The sequence below is a fragment of the Malaclemys terrapin genome, chromosome 22 (genome assembly GCF_027887155.1).
Source record: "Malaclemys terrapin pileata isolate rMalTer1 chromosome 22, rMalTer1.hap1, whole genome shotgun sequence".
Lineage (NCBI taxonomy): Eukaryota > Metazoa > Chordata > Testudines > Emydidae > Malaclemys > Malaclemys terrapin.
The window spans coordinates 11289381-11308013 of record NC_071526.1 but is presented as its reverse complement, the minus strand read 5'-3'; positions in this window follow the sequence as shown (position 1 = coordinate 11308013).

Genomic DNA, 18633 nt, shown 5'->3' with positions numbered 1-18633 from the left:
CATAGGCAGCACAACAACATTCATGGCCGGTTTTCATGGAAGGCCTCCCACGACATTCTCTGGTGCACTAGAATGGACACCCCAGAATCAGGACTTTCCTGTCACTCCCTCGCTAGTGGACACTGAGGGGGTTCTTGGGTCACACTGCCAGAGAGTTTACAGTCTAAACAGACAAGACTGTTGAAGGGTGAACGAAAAGAAGTACCTCCATTTTAACCTATCTATAAAAGGGGGATAAATTCCCCTCTTTTACAGGGGCCTTAGGTAGATAAAACTGGACACATAAATGCTCAGTCTCTAATGATTGGGAGTCAGGAGGAGATTTCCCTTAAGGGCAGGTATCCCCCACTGCAGTCTCTGTCGCCTTCCCCTGAAGCATGGCCAATGTTCAGGGTCAGATGCTGGGGCTGGTAACTGCTGGGGACAGGATAATAGCAGAGATGAATCCCTGTGGCTGATTTAGTCTGGCAATTCCTACATTCTTAGTGGAGAGATGGGGCTGTGCTTGGAGGCTGCAACTGCAGGAGCCAAAGAAGAACACAGGTAAACGCCAGACCCCGTTTCTCCTCCCTGTTTGGAAACACTTGCCAATTAGAAGCAATTTAGCTTCTTTTTTTAAAAAGAGGTAACATGCCTGCTGATTACCAGCCCACAGCTCTCCTTTAATATTTAATGACTGCTAAAGTGAGCTTCCCAAGCAGAAGGCAGCGGGAGGAGAGGCTAACACCGGGGTTACAAGAAAGCAATAATTGGACTGGAAGGCTCAATCTTGTGGCAACTAAAATGATTTTTTTTTTTTTTTTTTTGCTACTTTCTACCCTTTTCTCCCCTAGTTTCAGTAAGGTCTGGGCTGCGGCCTGGAGGGAAGGTAAATCACATGATCTTAGCTCCCAGGCAAGGGGCGGATTCCGCACGGCCGTCATGAAACCCAGCTCTGCACCACCAAGAAACAAGACCCTGAAACGTGGGCCCACCGCACAATGTGTGTGGGCCTCCTCAGTGACCCATTGGTGGCACTGTGCCCAGCCAGTCCTCTCCCCACCACAAATTAGTCAATGTCTGAAAGACATGGGGGGGAGGGAGTTACTCAATAACTAAAGGAGGACTCAGTTTCACATTTCAACCCAGCTCCCTCACACAAGCTGTATTTTTGGGAAGGAAGGGGGTTATGTGCCCTCCCAATTCAGAACTGCTTTTCAGCCCCTGGCACAGACAGCTCTGGGGGCCTGTCTAAGGTCTGGCAGCCTTCCTGGGACTGCCCTATGGGTTTCAGCACTGCCCAGATGTGCCCCTCCAACCCCATCCCCGGCATATGCCCTCTTGTAAGTGACACCACATGCAAAGCAGTGGAATATCAGGCCTATGTTCAGGGCCAGATGCTCAGCTGGCGTAAACCGGCAATATTCCATCGACGTCAATGGAGGGTGGCCAGTGATGTAGCTCCAGAATACTGGACATTCCAGTATTTCCAGGAGCAGCATGGCCCCGCCCCTGCCAGTGTGACCTCACACGGTGCACGTAAGGTCACGCCACACAGAGGACGCCACCTTGAAGAGTCCCTCGTCCCACGTGGCATTACTTTGCACATAGAATGCGTGCGAGGTCACACCAACACCTCATGCCAGATTTTCACAATGGCATCCTCCGTGCACAAAACTGGACAAAACCATGTCCGGTTTTGTCTCATGACAAATGGTTAAAAACCGGACTGTCTGGCTTCAAACCGGACGAACGGCCTGCCTACTTCACTGGAGCTCTAGGGATCTGGCCCTCAGGGCGGTGACCAGCATGGAAAAGCTAGGTGAAAGAAGTGGGTTTTAAGGAAGGAATTGAAGGCAGCAGGCGGCCTTTGGGTTAGCAAATCACTAGAGATCCCGCTCTGTGTTTTCATACCAGAACAAGGCACCCTGAAGGAAGGATAATGCTTTAAATTTAACTCCAGGGCAGGTTAGTTACAGACTGAACACATAGGCCCAATTCTCCTCTCAAATCGTTTGACACCAGCATTATGTCAGGGGACTTGCTCTTAATTTACAGTGGGGTGAGAAGAGACTACGGTCACTGAATAACCACATACTTGTGGCATGTAAGTCAGCAAACTCTCCCCAGGTGCTAAGACAAAAGGAACCAAGCTGGGGGAATTTCTGCTGCCCTTGAAGAATGCAGCGATCTAAAGGTTGGTGCTGAAGCACTGTTTATTCCAACAGGCAGCGGTTGGTCCTTTGAACATCCACATTTCTCCAAAGACATAACAGAAAAATGTGTCATTCACGTCCATATAAACAGGTGCCACAGGATGCAAGCGTTTATACGGGCAAGATCAGGGAAAGGTCTGAGATGGACAGAACTATTACACCACTCCGTCCCCCTGCAAACTCTCGGTACCATTCCCAGCAGACTGCAGATCAGAGGGCAACAAGGGCCCACTGCTCACTCATATCCAGCTTCTCATCCACTGTAATCCCCAGGCCCTTTTCTGCAGAACTGCTGCTTAGCCAGGCACGAAGGCTGGGTGATGGGGGGGGATGTGGAGTGCATAACATGTCCATGCACATTTGTTTATTCAAAACTAAAAGCAAGGATGTTCAGCCAGCCACGGGCTCATCTTTGCTGAACAGACGCGTAACTTCACTCACTCCACAACTGCCACCCGTCCCTACTCTCCTGGTTGGTTGCCCTTCCACTGCACTGGTGTGAAATTAGGCCCTGATCCTATAATTTGTTGTTGTACTGCACTGGACTGTGGTGACTTCAGCGGGGCTCCAGAAAGGTGCAGCAATTCTGCAATATATGGCAGGACTGGGGCCTGAGGCAGTAAACTCTTCCAGACAGTGACCTCGTGCAATTCACTGCAAGGCACCTCATGCAATTTGGGGTGCAGTAAAAACCACCGCATAATAAGGCTTATCGGTATTCACAAAATTCCAGCAGCCTCACCATAATTTGCATAAGAGCTTTGGCATATGCAATATTTAACAGATGCCCAATGATGCTTTGGTACTTTAAAAAAAAAAAAAAAAAAAAGTGCACAGGAGGTAAACAGGGAGATTTATTATTTTATTTTACTTTTGTGGTTTCAGAGATAGTTTATGACACTGGCCTAATAACTCACAAACCAAAATCCACATTGATCCAAGGGAAATGTTATGTTATCCTTCCCGCATGCGCCTGGAGAGTTTGTTCCCCTCTCGCTCATTTCCTGTGGCATGATGCCCCCCGCTGGGAGGGCCCGTGAGTGGCTGCTCTCAGAGGGGAGGAAGTTTTGATCACGTGGATTCCGTCAAGATTATTTAAAGAGGTGGAGGGGTCTATCTACACACCAACTGGAATTCAGGGCTATTTCCCAAGCCTGGGTTCTCAGACAATGACAAGATCATAAAAAGTCTGAGATGGAAAAAATGCAGATTAGGTCACATCCAGTCTATTTCCCAACACCTGGATCCTTGATCTGTTCACGGCGCTGGAGTCTCTTGCAGTATTGTGTTGAACACTAAACTAATAAGAACGAGCATACTGGGTCAAACCAGTGGTCCATCTAGCCCAGTATCCTGTCTTTAACATTGGCCAATGCCAGGTGCTTTACAGGGAATGAACAGAAATGTGTATTTTCAAGTGATCCACCACCTGTAATCCAGTCCCAGCTTCTGGCCGCTGGAGGTTTAGGGACACCCAGAGCATAGGGCTGTGTCTCTGATCATCTTGGCTAATAGCCATTGATGGATCTATCCTCCATGAAGTATATCATTCTCTTTTGAACCCACTTATACTTTTGGCCTTCACAACATCCCCTGGCAATGAGTTCCACAGGTTGACAGTGCGCTGTGTGAAGAAGTACTGCCTTATGTTTGTTTTAAACCTGCTGCCTACTCAACCCTTTTAAAATTAGGCACGCTTCATGTCAGTGCCACCATCTGGCATCAGGATTTGTGGGGTTTGATCTACTGCAGTTCCTTAGGTGTGGCACAATGACATTATCACAACCGCATCCTCTACTCCTAAACCAAGCAAAGGTCACTGACTTAACTGGGAGTCTGTGTCTGCATTCAGAGCACGGGAAAGGCAAAGGAACTCAGGTTCCTAAGTCATCGAGTGCTTTTGAAAATGTTACCCAAGTCACATTTCCTAAAGTCACCCAGGCGTTTAGGGACCGGGGTCTCATTGACAGACAATGGGATTTAGGCTCTTAAATGACTTAGGTGCTTTAGAAAAATGTATCCTTTGCCCATCGTAGCACTAGAAATAGAGGGGGATAGTTAGAGCTTCTGAACAACTTCAGCAGCTCTCAGTCGGAGCTGGGAATGCTGCCCACGCCTGAAAATCGGGCCATCATTGCCTCACTTTCTCTCCCATCTGCAAAACTTCCCTCCTTCCCTCGCAGGGTGTGGATTTTGAGGCTTAATACATTTCCATTTGTAAAGTGCTTTGAGATCCTCAGATGGAAGGTGTTCTGTACAGGACTAACACAAACATGGTCACTGATTTCACGTGCCAGCTATAGCCGGATTCTCAGGTGGGCTTGGGTGGACACCCACAGCTCTCATTGGCTTCTGCTAGAATTGTGAGCGCTCAGCAGTTCTCAAAGCACTTCTAAGGGATTAGTATCAAACTGGGCACTCACAAAGAGGGATTGCTGGGGGAAAGGTCGGCTGAATGGGCCCAGTTCTGCTCTGAGTTACGCCGGTGTAAATCGAGCATTACGGCATTGAAGAGAGAGCTATTCTGATTTATACTGGAGAGACGGACCAGATCCAGCCAGTTATCAGCATTCCAAGACAAGATTTGGGCAGGAGGGAGGGAAGAAGTAAATACATCCCCAGGTCTCTAATCTAAAGCTAAGCTAGTGTTTTTAAAGGGAAAAGACTCAGAACCTATCTACTTGGAAACTGAAACCTAATGACTAACTCAGTTGTAGTTCACACCTTTAGATATTTCGGAATCAGACTGTTATTTCAGATTAAGAGTGTTCCATTTGATTTTACTGGATGTATTTAAATCCAAACAAACCATCTAAATTCAACCAAAGTGGGGCCTTCTTAACAAGGGATTCCACCCACTAAGTTACCCGAAAATAATTAAAGGTGACTTTAAACCAAATGTGACTGAGTTGTTTCAGCTCCCGTTAGTGATCAGACAGGCCTGCAGAGATGCACCTGTGATGAAAATGACCGTCCTCTTCACCCACCCTTCACCATGCTTTGAATCCTTTGATCGCCTCACTCGGGGGGAGAGACTGTGGGTCTGTCGGCCGTTGCTGTCTAGCACCGACATATTTCTGTGATATATACTGTAAATCTGCTTCATTTGAAATTCAGAGTTAATGACTTAGTCCCTCTTATTCAGGAAACTCTGCGAGGTTCCGGCTTTTAAAGGAGAAGAATTTACCAGCCAGAAGATGACAAGTATTGCAAAGTATAATCCTGCTCTCAAACCACTTAAGTCTCCAAGAGAAATTTCAAGAATACCTTTAAAATGTCATAATTTATCAGCAGAGAGGGGGCTGGGATGGCCAAAAGGAGATACAAGGAAGAAGGAGTTGATCAAATCCAGGCTCTTTTGCTCACAGACAAATAAGTATGAAAAACATACAGATGGGGCAAAAAGGGGTGGGGCTGCTTATTAGTTATTGGTCTTGTTATAATTTCTATGGTCCCATAGGCACATGGTGCTTTTTAGGCATAAATAGAGAGTCTGGGCCTGATTCTCTTCTCACACTGCTGTGAGCACCAGAAGTCAACAGATGTATTTCCATTGACTTCAAGGGCTGTTGTGGTGGGTCCATAACTAGGAGCCAATGGAGTTACAAGATGGGAGTAAGTGAGGGACAAATCAGGCCCTAGGAAACCAGTTTCTATTCTAATTTATACTGATATAAATCCAGAACTACCACACTGGATGCCATGGAGTTACTCTGGATTTACAACATTGTAACTGAGATCAGAATTTGACCTAGAGGTCCCCGTCGTAAGGAGTTTAAAATGTAAAGAAAGTTCTTCTGCAGGACCCTGTCTGTGTTTTGTTTTGCAAAACCAAGGGTTGGTTCTAGGGTTGACAACCCTTCAGGATTGTCCTGGAGTCTCCAGGAATTAAAGATTAATCTTTCATTAAATATTATGTCATGTGATGAAACCTCCAGGAATACCTCCAGCCAAAACTGGCAACCATAGATGGTCTGATCCGCTTTCTCCTAAAGTTGGGAGTAGTGGAGGGATGTTTGGATAAGCAATTCTGGTTCTGGCCTGTAAACACCTCCGAGGCGATATGTGGATGCATTTTCCATTTCGTTCACCCACTCATTGTGAGCATCAAAGACAAAATGTTACCATCATCTGAACTATATGATCAGGGGCCTAATTTAATACAATTAGGATCATTGTTTGAGGGTTTGACCATTTAGCTGAAATTCAAAGCCAGCCCTAGAGTAATTTGGCTGTGGAGGAATTGATTTTGACCATCAGCACTTTCTCATTTTCAATAGAGTAAGAACTTAACCAGGTTAATTTCTGTTAAGCACATTACTCAGGTACTCTCTGCTCTCCAGTCCAATGATTATGTGTCTGAACTGAAAGATTATAATTGCAACCCAACAGGACACAAACGATAGTCTATGATTTAAAGAGATATTACCGAAAGAAAATCATCTTTTCTCCTACCTGGAATACTACAAAACTTCACTTTTTTCCCCTGAAAATTTCCTTGTGATTAATGAGGGCAATGAGAGGAATAAAGGCCTGTAATAGATCTGATCTAATAGGTAAATACGCTGCTACTGGGTCTGGTAATTCTTGATTATCTTTCAACAGGCCAACAATTTTTCCATCTCCCAGGAGTTGCACCTCCTTACTCCAAGTCTGAATTTGGTCCCATGTGAGTTCAGGGGTCCAGTTTTCCTCTCACTTACACTAATCCCAGTGTAAATCTGATGGGGAGAGGAGAATTGGGCCCTATTTATTTAATGTGTGTTACCCTTCCACCAGGTAGAGCCAACAGCAACAAGGGCCAGGTTTAGTATCTAGGGGTTCCTTTTCAACAATACAACACAAAACCAGCTCGAGCCCCCACTTGTAACGCCAACAGATCCCGGTCGGGATTGAACCGGGGACCTCTGGAGCTCAGTGCATCAGCCTCTACTGCGTGAGCTAAAAGCCAACTGCCTCTTAGCTAAAGCCGTAGAGCAAACTCATTTAACTCTCTCTTTCTAAGTGGTCTTGGTGCCACTAGATGGGACAGAACAGCACACCCAGGCGGTGTGGGGGTTACATGTGAATGGTGTGGCCATTGTTCTGGAGCCCTGGAAGCTACAGTGTTCTGCTAGGGAAGGCTGGGAAAATCTCTCCCTGACTTTGTCCCTTGCGAAGTCACTTACTGCTCTGCAAACGAAATGCTGAGTGTTTCCATTCTGATTCTGTACGTTCTACACAAGTGCAGATGACTACGGAGGCCCCGTGAGCGGCATGCAGAGCTGGGTTAAGGCGCAGACGTTGCAGACCCATACCTAGGCCCCAGCTCCTGGAGTTATGGGATTATGACCTCAGAGTCTCAGCTTGCACTTAAAAAAGAAACAGGTTTCTCGCCCTTCGAAATGTCACCGAAGCTGTGACATCTTGCCTGAGTCTGCTGAGAGCCTGAAACAAAGGGTGAACTTCCCCAGGCGTGTCAATGCAGTGTTAACGCCCAAACTCACTGCTATGGGAGGCCCGGACAACCCTTCCCCAGGAGAGAATACTGTGCAGCAGAAAGAGACAAGTGCAACAAGTCCAGCTCTCAGCTACCCACTCAGGCAGATACCTCTGCAGCCAGGGTGTAAGTACCATGGTGGGGCCTTGCTACCACCACTGCCTCTCTGCAGGGGTGCACGGGGCACACGAATGCTCCTCAGAGACAGAGGGGCCTTGCTGTTGTTCCTGGGGGAAAGAAAGAGGCCCCTTATCATTGCTTCTCTGGGAGGAGCAAGGGGGGACCCTGCCACTCCATGTGGGGTGGCAGGATCAGGGTGCAGGGATTGTGTGATGGTGCAGGAATTGTGCTGCGATTGCCTAGGGTGCTGATTGCATTCATCCAGCCCTGACTGTACGTTAATTCCCGTTGTAATAACAATCATGTTCTTCCGCTAACAAAGCACCTTTCATCATGAGACAGGCGGGACCGCAACAGCCGTCGGAGGGCGCAGAGCGGCGCTAAGCGGCAGTGAAGGGCAGGATGCGGGAAACGCTGCACCAGCGTCATCTCGTGCTGAGGCCTTGTTAGATCTCACAGGGCCAATCCTTGGCTGGTGCTTCGGGAAGGGACGCTGATGATCCCATAGACACCACTCTTCCCTCAGAGTCATGACCAGAGCAGTGCCCCAGTGTGGTGCTGGGGAACCTCCATGCAGCTAGAGGTTTTGGTCTTTGCCATTTGTAGTCATTAAGGATCCCACGGCACTTTCAGCAAGAGCAGGCTTGGTTATCTACAGCAGTGGTTCTCAAAGCCGGTCTGCCGCTTGTTCAGGGAAAGCCCCTGGCGGGCCAAGCTGGTTTGTGTACCTGCCGCGTCTGCAGGTTTGGCCGATCGCGGCTCCCACTGGTCGCAGTTCGCCACTCCAGGCCAATGGGGGCTGCAAGAAGCGGCGGCCAGCACATCCCTCGGCCCACACCGCTTCCCGCAGCCCCCATTGGCCTAGAACGGCGAACCGCAGCCAGTGGGAGCCGCGATCGGCCGAACCTACGGATGCGGCAGGTAAACAAACCAGCCCGGCCCGCCAGGGGCTTTCCCTGAACTAGCAATGGACTGGCTTTGAGAACCACTGATCTACAGCTTTACTCAAATTCCAACTTGGCTTCATTCTTCCTACCTGAAATTCGCCTGTAGTTTGAATTCGTGGGACCCTTCGCTTCCTGTCCTAAACAGCTGAGTTATTAAACACCGTGAGGTTTCACGCCAGAGGTGACTGCACTGCGGTGTGCGAAGTGAACCCTGTATACACCTAGTTTACGTAGCTAGCAGGGGGAGCTTGGGGGCTCCATCTGGATTAAATGTGATATAATTATTGCTCGCGCTATTGTTACCACCTCGCCACAGCATTTTTCTTACCAAACTCCAAGCAGCGTGGGCAGAAATGCAGTCAGCTTTTTTCCCTTTGGTGCAGTAGGCCCTGTAATCCAACCTACTAATTACCAGCACGGCTCAAAACAGGCCGAGCTCATTTCTGAGCTAACCCACCATATATCAAACGCTCTCTGCTCCCAGTCAGACTCGTCCTCTCGCCGTCTCCAAAGGTCTCCCGTGTGACTTGTGCACCTTCACACATCAGTTTCACTCACTGGGGCTACCCACATAGCCCACTGCTTGCTGTAAAAGGTCTGGCTTCACGGTGACCAAATATAAATCAGCCTTTATGCATGTCACACATACACACACACACACACCCCATGCCAGTCACTGCAATGTCGGCATGATGAGGCAGGACAGAGGCAGGGATGGTGTCCCTAGCCTCTGTTTGCCAGAAGCTGGGAGTGAGTGATGGGGATAAGAACATAAGAACGGCCGTACTGGGTCAGACCAAAGGTCCATCCAGCCCAGTATCCTGTCTTCCGACAGTGACCAATGCCAGGTACCCCAGAGGGAGTGAACCTAACAGGTAATGATCAAGTGATCTCTCTCCTGCCATCCATCTCCACCCTCTGACAAACAGAGGCTAGGGACACCATTCCTTACCAGTCCGGGCTAATAGCCATTAATGGACTTAACCTCCATGAATTTATCCAGTTCTCTTTTAAACCCTGTTATAGTCCTAGCCTTCACAACCTCCTCCGGCAAGGAGTTTCACAGGTTCACTGTGTGCTGTGTGAAGAAGAACTTCCTTTTATTTGTTTTAAACCTGCTGCCCATTAATTTCATTTGGTGGCCCCTAGTTCTTATATTATGGGAACAAGTAAATAACTTTTCCTTATTCACTTTCCCCACACCACTCATGATTGTATAGACCTATATCATATCCCCCCTTAGTCTCCTCTTTTCCAAGCTGAAAAGTCCTAGCCTCTTTAATCTCTCCTCATATGGGACCCGTTCCAAACCCCTAATCATTTTAGGGGTGGATCACTGCATGATTCCCTGTTCTGTTCATTCCCTCTGGGGCACCTGGCACTGGCCACTGTCGGCAGACAGGATACTGGACAGGATGGACCTTTGGTCTGACCCTGTAGGGCCGTTCTTATGTTCTTATGAGCTGGGTTTCACGCCTGGTCCGAGGCCCTGCCTGCAGCAGTGCTTGTAACCATAGGAGGAGGGGTGGTCTCAGCATAAGCCAGGGGGTCAGGCATTCCTAAACGCTAATCCTATCTCGGACAGTGTGTGGGTTCGCAAGTCGCTTAACCTCTCGGCCCCAGTTGCCCCTTGTGTGAAGTGGGAAAGACAGTACTTGTCAGGCATGAGGGAAAGCACTTCTTAAAGTGCGAGCATTAATAAAAGCACAGCGTGTGTAGTTCTCCCTAAACACAGCAGGACACAGTTTATAGCGATCCTGGTGCCGTTAGCACTGTTTTGATCATGAGAGCAGTTTGCTAGTGGAGACAGGAAGTCCCCAACAAAGTCAGCAGGGCTGCGTTGTGGTCTCCCATTCTCCCTGGTTCTGAATACCTAACTTGTTTCAGAAACAGCATTTCTTTCATTCTACAGCATCATATGAAAGTGCCATGGGCTTCACGAACTGGGGCAGCCCATTGCAATGGACTGGCTGATGGATAGAAGCACCTCTAAATGGAATCACTGATCGGTTTACAAGCCCAATATTATGTCATCTCGCAGTGGCTGCTGCCTGCCAAGGATAGAAATCCTGCTACTGCTGCAGTAAATGGAGATTCTCCTTTTGTTCCAGTAGTGGAGACCTGTGGTGTTGGAATAGAAGGTGGTGAATTCTATCCCCAGAGTCAGCTGACAAGACCACGCATGCACCATGCGTGAAACAGCTGATGACCATAATGTCCTCTATGCCCGGGGAATCATTACTGTTTTTTCCATTTAATGCACAAACTCCGTTCACTGCCACACCAGTCTTAATTCTGCTCCACTGCTCAGACATTGCCAGAGCTAACCTGTGAGATTTTCATAGCAGGCAGGCCCGCGTCTTCTCAAATGGGCACGTAGTGCCGAGCACATCGCTGGCGTTCGATAAATGCATTACGTTTCCCGCGCTGGATCTGGGATGACCAATGCCATGTTCCCGCCACTCCCTGGGTCAACCCATTGGAAAAGGACAACGATAACCAAGATGAGTCAGTTCCTCCAAGCTGCCTACCAGTGCGTGTAATGCCGACCCCAGCCATCAGCGGGCGGGATCCAACCTGGGGCCTCTAGAGCTAAATGCATGAACTTCTACTGCAGGGGTGGCCAACCTGAGCCTGAGAAGGAGCAAGAATTTACCAATGTACATTGTCAAAGAGCCACAGTAATAGGTCAGCAGCCCCCCATCAGCTCCCCCACCCCACTTCCAGCGCCTGCCACCTACTGGCAACCCCACCAATCAGCGCCTCCTCCTCCCTCCCTGCGCCTCCCAATCAGCTGTTTTGTGGCATGCAGGAGGCTCTGGGAGGAGTGGGGGAGGAATGAGGGCACTTCAGGCTCAGGGGAGGGGGCGGGAAGGGGTGGAGTGGGGGCAGGGGTTGAGCAGTGAGCACCCCCCCGGCACATTGGAAATTTGGCGCCTGTAGCTCCAGCCCCGGAGTCAGGGCCTATACAAGGAGCCGCATATTAACTTCTGAAGAGTGTGGGTCCGGAGCCAGAGGTTGGCCACCCCTGCTCTAGGTAGTCTAGGTGCCACTAGAGGGGGACAAAAAGCAAACAAAGTGGTGCCCATTGTGGGTGCAGATGAGAAATAAATCCATTTTTCTCTAAACCCAACAGTTCACTGTAAAAGGCAGCAGGATTCACAAGCGCTCACCGTTTATACACAAAGGGACCGATCCTGCGTTGCTCATCTACTTCTTGCTCTTTTGAGGACAAGATGTCACTCGCAATAGTGTCAGGATGTGTGTGAGGGTGACCAGGGTGCATGTACTGGGAAGAGGGTTCATCAGCCTGTCAGGCCGGCATGAAATCTCCTGGGTTTATTTTACTATTTATAATTGTGTTGCTAAACAAGAAGCCACAACTGAGATCACAGGCCCACGGTGCTAGGCACTGTACAATCAGTCCAAGCTCCAAAGAGCTTACAATCTAATCTAAACAGACAAGACAGGCCAACGAATGGCTGGTAGCCCCATTTTACCAAAGGAAAACTGAGGCACAGGGGGCAAACTGACCCGCCTGAGGTCACTTCAGAAATCTGTAACAGAACCAGGAACTGAACCCAGATGTCCGGCATCCCACTCCACCACCTTACTCAGCCAAAAGCCCGTCCTGCCTCTCTATTTATTCTGCCCTCTATTCTGCTCTTTTACTCTTGAGTTTGGAGAAGGACTGAGCTCACCCACTGCTCTGCAGTCCTAGGAGACCTCCTCCCATAAGCCCCAGCTCGATGCCCCAGAGAAACGAGAACGGCGGAGGAAACCAACCGACAGATTTGGAAAGGCGTGGAGCACCACAGCTCCCATGTACATCAGCTGATCACGCGGGTGTGCTGCACCTTTCAAAGTCAAACTCCCTCACTTCCAGTCCCGTTAACTCATTCCAGAGCCCGGATGTGGTGATCAGTCTCCTCGGGTGCCAGTGAGAGGCAGGTCCCACACTGAAGTGCCCTCTCAGGACACAGTGTGTGAACAAAGGCCTGATTCTGTAAAATCCAGTCACACCAGACTCCTAGCGGCTTGCCTGGAAATTTTGCTGAGATTAGGGCTGGCAAAGTAGGGCCCTAGGACAGAAGCTGCAGAAGCAGCAAGAGGTTTCTGTCAGTTTGTCTTCATCACCATGATGACCACGAAGACCCTTTGGTACAAATGACCCCTAAAAATCCATTACGCCGTGCTGGACGTTTGCATGCCACCGTGTACCGCCACTGCCCCAAAGAGCGGAGTCAAAAATCAGACAGGACAAAAGCCAAGGCTCAGAAAGATGGCCCTGGAAAGGGGGCAGGAAGGAATTATTGGTGAGGAGAAGATGATGCCTGGAAGATAACTGGGGTCTGATCCTCACCCCAGTTTTACATCATGTAACTTCCTTGCATAGGTGCCGAATCTGTGGGTGCTCCGGGGCTAGAGCACCCATGGAAAAAAAAAAACAGTGGGTGCTCAGCACCCACTGGCAGCCTCGCAGATCAGCTCCTCCCCATTCCCCCCCACCTGCTGGTGGGTCCTGCCAATCAGCCTCTCCCACTCACTCCCAGTGCCTCCGGCCCCCCACGGATCAGCTGTTCAGTGGCATGCAGGAGGCACTGGGAGGGGAGAAGGAAGAATGGGGGAAGGAGAAGGTGGGGGGAGAGGGCGGAAGGGGGTGGAGCAGGGGCAGGAAGAGGCGGAGCAGGATGGATGTTTGGGGGAAGGGGTGGAGTGGGGGCAGGGCCTGGGGCGAAGTGGGGATCGAGCACCCCCCTGGAAGTCAGCGCCTCTGCTTCCTTGACTTGTCCCTCCTGATTGACACCAGGGCAAGACCAGCATCAGAGCGATGGTCCCTTAGGGTTTCATGTGTCGCTTGTTTCGATAAGTACCACTGCTCCAGTACAACCAGCGACTGTCCCTGCACAATGTAACGCATATTCTGAGTGCATACAGATTCCTTCTTTCCCTGCCAAGCCATGGGAAGTCAAAGGAGGCAGGAGCCAGATGAAATCCCATAAAGCAAACCATTTCCGGACAAATGAGCAAACCCTTCCCTTTTCCTCGGGATGCCGTATATAGACTGAGCTATGTCAAACCAACGAATCTCCAATCCTCTGCCCAAAGCTGATCTATATTACAGGGCTTGGTTCTTCAGACATGAAGCCAGCTTGTGGAACATTGAAACTTGAGGACTATTTGATATTTTTAATCGCTCAGTGAGCATCAGGACTTGGCAGGGGAATAAAGTAAAGTTAAAAGAGAACAGAGATAGTTTGTGTTTGCCACGGCTGCCTGCCATTTCCACAAACTCTCATCGCTTGCTCTGAATCTCCCTCCTCTGGCAATTCACAATTGAAAACTGACAAGGTCAATAAAAAATAAATGCCTTTGGGTCAGTGAGTCTCAGTCTTTTCAAGCTGGCGACCCGCTTATTCAAAGTCAAAAAATAAAATTTACCGCCTCTTTACGTTTACTGTAAAAGAGCAAAAACGGTGTCAATGCTAAGCCGGTATCACTACAATAACTGCTGTATTTGACCTCCCAAACTTGGATGATTACGGCCGGCCAAAGCGAGCCTGGAAATTGTATTTTCTTTCCTGAAGAAATGCAATAGCACTTTCAACATCTCACAACCCACCCACCCCCCCCCCCCCGATTGCCTTTCATGACCCTGCTGTTGAGAAACATGGGTTTAGACCTGTGGGGTGCAAATCGTGGGGCGTGCCCCCTTCGGGGGACGTGGAAGAACATTCAGGGGGGCGAGTGGCAACGCCAGGTGGCAGGCAGCTCGGGCCAGCCCCCACCGGGATTGGGAGGGAGCACCACCTCCACCCTTGACTCACCTCAGCAGGCCACGCAGCCTGCAGGTCAGTGTATGGTGCCGATTTCCGCTCCTGCCAGCGCTAGCTCTGCCCCCAACGACCATCGCACGCGACTTCCCCCACCCTCAAAACCCTAGTGGGAGGGGCAAAGGGGCGAGTATTGGCCATGCCCTAGCGGGGCAGCCTGGCTGCAAGGCCGTGCAGCGATGGAAGGGGGCGCAGACAGATTCCGTTACAGGGAAGGGTGGGCGCGACTGGAAAAGTTTGCACATCACTGGTCTAGGTGCCCAGTCCCTCTATCTAGGCATGTGCAGCGGGTCCAGCCCTGTGAGATCTGGAGACTGGCTGTAACAGTTCTCCTTGCCAAAATTTTGGCACAATGTGTAGGAAAAATAAGTCTTAAGGTGTTTTGTTTTGTGTTTAAGGTTAGCTGAATTGACTAATAACAACACTGCATTTATGCCACATACCAGCTTCTGTGCAAGGGCCTCCATGTGCTTGCCAAACAGAGGTAAAGTATGACTGCTCCAACAGATGAAGTGATTGGCACAGAGAAATCAGAGCTGGAAGAGAACCTAGGTGGCAAATCCCCAGCTGAGATATCCTCCCCCGGCTGCAGCCTCACAGTCCCCTGCTCATATCGCTGGGCCACGTCACCGCCCGTTTCTGTGCCTCACCATAACTTTCCAGCCACCCATCCTCATGTGCGAGGTCACACATTACCTCCTGCCAGTGTACGGTACTTGGTTACAACACAGGGTCGGTGGACAGAAAAGGAACAAAAGGAGGAGGAAATTATGTCCGGGCTGTATGTGATGCAAAAGCAGAGACGGGGCTGCCTAACACACAGAGCAGAGTAGGGACAGTAAGGCTCAACAGGGGTTGGTGTGATGGGTCTATGGACCATACATGGAGAGCTCAAAGCTTTCACACATATGTGTCTGTCCACACACAGCATCGTCGGACCTGATCCAAAGCCCGTTAAAGTCAATGTTTTTTTTTTCCATTGACTTCAATAGGTTTTTGATTAGATCTCCTCTGCGGTATGTAAGGGACATAAAGGATCTCTTTACCCATCACTGGAAGGCAACCAACCACCTCTGGGATGCAACAACCCTGCACAGCTGCTTGGCATGGTCTATTATAACTCAGAAAGACTTGGTGGTGTTTGCCATCTAATCCTGAATTGGATTTCTACTGCGATCTTTTAGCAAACGCCTCCCAGGACATAAACCCTGAGTACACAGGGACAACACAGTGTACACAGGGACAACACAGTGTACTCAGTTAAAGTACTAGTTAATGTGCTGTCACTTTGCAAAGATGGGCCCAGCCACCCAACCAGACTGGTTGGAAAAAGAGATTTGATAAACAGTGCTTGTGAGCCCCGGCACCTATTTCAGGCCCTCGGCAGCTTGTCCACCAAGATGTTTATGACTGGGTAACAGAGACTTTAAAAAGCACTTTATTGACAAATCCACAGCAAAGTAATGAGGCTTTAAATCTGTCTCCAAAGAGAAAAGGGGGAGTCACGTCTTTTCATCTATTTTCTTCCCTTGGCAGAAAAAGTTAGACTATAAAGTCAAAACCACACATGCAGAACACTGACTCCAGAGTTTGGGAGAGTGACAGCTACTGGATTTTCCAGCCCATGTCTGCGCCTCTGTAACAATAGCCTATTGTGATCCAGAGTGCCTTTTAAAATCGGAAAACACAAAAGGGGAGGAGAAGACAAGAGGCCACTGTGCCAAACCCAGGCACTGCAGACAAAACCCACAATTACTAGAGGAACCACACACACACCTTCAGCTCCAGAAAACTCAGGCCACTATCACTTGAGCTAAGGAGATCCTGCTTAGCTTGTGGCAATTATAGTAGATCCCTTATCCTCTCTGTGGACCAGTCATGAGAGCGACATCATGCTCGCACAAAGCCAACGGTGTTGAGATGAACAGGTAAAGCAGCGACTCCTAGATTCTACTCCACACACTGCCTTTGACCTCGCTCAAGTCACTCTGTGCATCAGTTCCCACTGTGTAAGATGGAGATGATGATACGCACCAAACATGCAAGGCTGTTGCGAGGCAACCAGGCAGGACTTTAAGTTCCTTAGATGAAAAATGCAAAAGGGGTAGCATTAAAATGAACGGCAGTATCACGGGAGAGACTGAAGAGGACGAAAATAATGCACCGATGAGATGAATCAATCCAGGCACCAACTGAATCTAGGACCTCTGGATATAAAAGCATCAGCCTCTATTGGCTGAGCTAAAGAACCCAGGTTCCAGAGCTCACCCACCGTTAGACCCATAAATCTCTATATGTGGCCTTGCCACTAGAGGGTGACAGAGAGCAGCACGATGTCAGCTTGAGTTACACAAGCAAAGCAGACCAGTGAATAAGACACAAGCAGCCCAGGAGTGCATCAAAGACAGGGTGAGCAACAGTCTCCTTTGTGGCCTTACAAATCTCAAGGAACTTGACCCAAATGGAATGGGCCTTAGAGGCGTCCTCCTTTACTGGAATCCAAGCACCGCGCCCAAATCCCAGTGGATCAAGGCTCCCGAGAGACCCAGACACTTTCTTTAATATTGACAGGTTCCTCGGTGGTGGCGCATCGGTGTAAATTTGGGCCTGTATTCAAGTCGAACTTTAACTTTCTAACGAGGAGGAAAACTGCTCACTGGGGTTCAATCTTTATACTCAGTTGCACGCACTTGAGTAAGTACAAATGGGGAAAAAAAAGACTCTGGATATATACTGCCATCTGCTGGCTAAATCAAACACGTGCAATGAGTTGACAGTTACATTTTCTCACAAATTTTAGAAGTCCCAAGTTATCTAGTTCATTCCCATTTTGATTCACTGAGAAACTGCATTTGAATCCACTGTATTTTGGTAAGAGAAACCTAAAATATGACACAAACAAATAGCAAAACTCTCCAGTGTCTCCTCCCCAGCAACCACAGGCGATCGAGTGGCTGGGAAATGTCCACCACCCAGATCATTTTTGGATGGTGCAGAAGGACTAGAAAGGGAAGAAGACACCCAAGGTTCTTGCTAACACGCCCTGGGGGAAAATTCCTCCCTGATCTGGAGATTGGTTCATCTTAGTGAAAGTGAACAAGAATCCCCACTGTAAAATCACTAATCCCATATATACCCCTAAACTAGCGTTGATGTTTTTGTGAATTTCAGTAATGTGGATCCCATTATCTTTTTAAAACGTGACCTTGGAAATGCTCCTACTTCAAAAGGAAACAGATTGCAAGTGCAATATGTTTTAAATTGATAGCAAAATCTCTGCTCCCAACTGGCTCTGATTAAGAGGTGCATCGAAAAATGAGACCCAAATTGACACCAAAGTACCATAGCAGGTTTCATCCTAGGATCTCACAATATGTGACAAAAAAGGAACTCACTTCATACCACCACTGGAAAGTTGCAATAATTAACCCCATTTTACAACTGGGATGACTGAGGCATACTGAGAGTCCGTATCTTATCCAAGATTAAATAGCAAAAGCCAGGAATATTATCTAGTTTCCCTGGTTTCCAGTCCTGCGCTTGAACCATGAGATCACCCCTCCTCCATCTCACACAGAGCTGCCATTGGTATCTCACTTTTTCCCCCAGTGTGTAATTCACATCAGAAATGTGACACTGGCACAATTTAAGCAGCATAAAAGGGTCAATCAACCCCCCAGAAGTTTCTAGTTCGGTGGTTTTCAAACTTTTGTACTGGTGACCCCTTTCCCATAGCAAGCATCTAAGTGTGACCCCCCCCCCCTTATAAAAACTCTTTTTTATATATTTAACACCATTATAAATGCTGGATGCAAAGCGGAGTTTGGGGTGGAGGCTGACAGCTTGTGACCCCCTATCTAATAACCTCACGACCCCCGAGGGGTCCCGAGTCAGTTTGAGAACCCCTGTTCTAGTTACAGAGCCCTGCCCTGGAAGCATAATTAGCCAATCAGAATCAGTTCTGATGATGTAATGCTTATGACCCAATAGCCACATTGGAGTTTGAGTAGATGGTGTTTCCAATCTGTCCCCTGCTTACTCGTGTAGTTGAATTGATC